Here is a 2500-nt window from a genome sequence, read left to right as displayed (position 1 = left end):
GGCCAAACTAGACTCCAGCAAAAAAGTGTCAAACAGCGCCCTCTGCTGTCAGGCAAGAGCAGAAACCATAAAAAGCTTACAGCACCTGGTATTCCCAGGCGGTCTCCCATCCAAGTACTAACCAGGCCTGCCCTTGCTTAGCTTCCGAGATCAGACGAGATCGGGCATCTTCAGGGTAGTATGGCCGTAAGCTGCCAGGTCAACTGAAAAGATCCTATTTGAAGGCGACGCAGGCCAAACTAGACTCCAGCAAAAAGTGTCAAACAGCGCCCTCTGCTGTCAGGCAAGAGCAGAAACCATAAAAAGCTTACAGCACCTGGTATTCCCAGGCGGTCTCCCATTCAAGTACTAACCAGGCCCGTCCCTGTTTAGCTTCCGAGATCGGGCGTTTTCAGGGTAGTATGGCCGTAAGCTGCCAGGTCAACTGAAAAGATCCTATTTGAAGGCGACGCAGGCCAAACTAGACTCCAGCAAAAAGTGTCAAACAGCGCCCTCTGCTGTCAGGCAAGAGCAGAAACCATAAAAAGCTTACAGCACCTGGTATTCCCAGGCGGTCTCCCATCCAAGTACTAACCAGGCCCGCCCCTGCATTGCTTCCGAGATCGGACATTTTCAGGGTAGTATGGTCGTAAGCTGCCAGGTCAACTGAAAAGATCCTATTTGAAGGCGACGCAGGCCAAACTAGACTCCAGCAAAGAGTGTCAAACAGCGCCCTCTGCTGTCAGGCAAGAGCAGAAACCATAAAAAGCTTACAGCACCTGGTATTCCCAGGCGGTCTCCCATTCAAGTACTAACCAGGCCCGTCCCTGTTTAGCTTCCGAGATCGGGCGTTTTCAGGGTAGTATGGCCGTAAGCTGCCAGGTCAACTGAAAAGATCCTATTTGAAGGCGACGCAGGCCAAACTAGACTCCAGCAAAGAGTGTCAAACAGCGCCCTCTGCTGTCAGGCAAGAGCAGAAACCATAAAAAGCTTACAGCACCTGGTATTCCCAGGCGGTCTCCCATTCAAGTACTAACCAGGCCCGCCCCTGCTTAGCTTCCGAGAGCTGACGAGATCAGGCATTTTCAGGGTAGTATGGCCGTAAGCTGCCAGGTCAACTGAAAAGATCCTATTTGAAGGTGACGCAGGCCAAACTAGACTCCAGCAAAAAGTGTCAAACAGCGCCCTCTGCTGTCAGGCAAGAGCAGAAACCATTAAAAGCTTAGACCACCTGGTATTATCAGGCTGTCTCCCATCCAAGTACTAACCAGGCCCGCCCCAGCTTAGCTTCCGAGATCAGACGAGATCGGGCATTTTCAGGGTAGTATGTCCGTAAGCTGCCAGGTCAACTGAAAAGATCCTATTTGAAGGCGACGCAGGCCAAACTAGACTCCAGCAAAAAGTGTCAAACAGCGCCCTCTGCTGTCAGGCAAGAGCAGAAACCATAAAAAGCTTACAGCACCTGGTATTCCCAGGCGGTCTCCCATCCAAGTACTAACCAGGCCCGCCCCTGCTTTGCTTCCGAGATCGGACATTTTCAGGGTAGTATGGCCGTAAGCTGCCAGGTCAACTGAAAAGATCCTATTTGAAGGCGATGCAAGCCAAACTAGACTCCAGCAAAAAGTGTCAAACAGCGCCCTCTGCTGTCAGGCAAGAGCAGAAACCATTAAAAGCTTACAGCACCTGGTATTCCCAGGCGGTCTCCCATCCAAGTACTAACCAGGCCCGACCCTGCTTAGCTTCCGAGATCGGACGAGATCGGGCGTCTTTAGGGTAGTATGGCCATAAGCTGCCAGGTCAACTGAAAAGATCCTATTTGAAGGCGACGCAGGCCAAACTAGACTCCAGCAAAAAGTGTCAAACAGCGCCCTCTGCTGTCAGGGAAGAGCAGAAACCATAAAAAGCTTACAGAACCTGGTATTCCCAGGCGGTCTCCCATCCAAGTACTAACCAGGCCCGCCCCTGCTTAGCTTCCGAGATCGGACGAGATCGGGCGTTTTCAGGGTAGTATGGCCGTAAGCTGACAGGTCAACTGAAAAGATCCTATTTGAAGGCGACGCAGGCCAAACTAGACTCCAGCAAGAAGTGTCAAACAGCGCCCTCTGCTGTCAGGCAAGAGCAGAAACCATAAAAAGCTTACAGCAACTGGTATTCCCAGGCGGTCTCCCATCCAAGTACTAACCAGGCCCGCCCCTGCTTAGCTTCCGAGATCGGACGAGATCGGGCGTTTTCAGGGTAGTATGGCCGTAAGCTGCCAGGTCCATTGAAAATATCCTATTTGAAGGCGACGCAGGCCAAACTAGACTCCAGCAAAAAGTGTCAAACAGCGCCCTCTGCTGTCAGGCAAGAGCAGAAACCATAAAAAGCTTACAGCACCTGGTATTCCCAGGCGGTCTCCTACCCAAGTACTAACCAGGTCCGCCCCTGCTTAGCTTCCGAGACCAGACGAGATCGGGCGTTTTCAGGGTAGTACGGCCGTAAGCTGACAGATCAACTGAAAAGATCCTATTTGAAGGCGACG

At 51.9% G+C, this 2500-nt stretch overlaps 6 non-coding genes and 5 pseudogenes across 6 annotated transcripts; all 11 read right to left on the bottom strand.

The window, feature by feature from the left end:
• Positions 1 to 73: 73 nt before the first annotated feature.
• Positions 74 to 192, bottom strand: LOC144895304 (5S ribosomal RNA). The gene has a single exon (XR_013625800.1). It is a non-coding gene; the product is annotated as a 5S ribosomal RNA (ribosomal RNA).
• A 112-nt stretch (positions 193 to 304) lies between these two features.
• LOC144895964 (5S ribosomal RNA) lies at positions 305 to 413 on the bottom strand (annotated as a pseudogene).
• Positions 414 to 525: 112 nt separating this feature from the next.
• LOC144896751 (5S ribosomal RNA) lies at positions 526 to 634 on the bottom strand (annotated as a pseudogene).
• A 112-nt stretch (positions 635 to 746) lies between these two features.
• Positions 747 to 855, bottom strand: LOC144895963 (5S ribosomal RNA; annotated as a pseudogene).
• Positions 856 to 967: 112 nt separating this feature from the next.
• LOC144895582 (5S ribosomal RNA) lies at positions 968 to 1086 on the bottom strand. Its single transcript, XR_013626085.1, has one exon. It is a non-coding gene; the product is annotated as a 5S ribosomal RNA (ribosomal RNA).
• A 112-nt stretch (positions 1087 to 1198) lies between these two features.
• Positions 1199 to 1317, bottom strand: LOC144896771 (5S ribosomal RNA; annotated as a pseudogene).
• Positions 1318 to 1429: 112 nt separating this feature from the next.
• On the bottom strand, positions 1430 to 1538 carry LOC144896325 (5S ribosomal RNA; annotated as a pseudogene).
• A 112-nt stretch (positions 1539 to 1650) lies between these two features.
• LOC144897151 (5S ribosomal RNA) lies at positions 1651 to 1769 on the bottom strand. The gene has a single exon (XR_013626721.1). It is a non-coding gene; the product is annotated as a 5S ribosomal RNA (ribosomal RNA).
• Positions 1770 to 1881: 112 nt separating this feature from the next.
• Positions 1882 to 2000, bottom strand: LOC144897128 (5S ribosomal RNA). Its single transcript, XR_013626698.1, has one exon. It is a non-coding gene; the product is annotated as a 5S ribosomal RNA (ribosomal RNA).
• Positions 2001 to 2112: 112 nt separating this feature from the next.
• LOC144897208 (5S ribosomal RNA) lies at positions 2113 to 2231 on the bottom strand. Its single transcript, XR_013626778.1, has one exon. It is a non-coding gene; the product is annotated as a 5S ribosomal RNA (ribosomal RNA).
• Positions 2232 to 2343: 112 nt separating this feature from the next.
• On the bottom strand, positions 2344 to 2462 carry LOC144895752 (5S ribosomal RNA). Its single transcript, XR_013626260.1, has one exon. It is a non-coding gene; the product is annotated as a 5S ribosomal RNA (ribosomal RNA).
• Positions 2463 to 2500: the final 38 nt, after the last annotated feature.

Source organism: Doryrhamphus excisus, unplaced genomic scaffold, assembly GCF_037039965.1.
Source record: "Doryrhamphus excisus strain RoL-2023G ecotype Guam unplaced genomic scaffold, RoL_Dexc_Guam_v1.1 HiC_scaffold_24, whole genome shotgun sequence".
Taxonomy (NCBI): Eukaryota; Metazoa; Chordata; class Actinopteri; order Syngnathiformes; family Syngnathidae; genus Doryrhamphus; species Doryrhamphus excisus.
The sequence above is the reverse complement of the archived record's forward strand: the minus strand, read 5'-3'. Positions and strand labels throughout refer to the sequence as shown.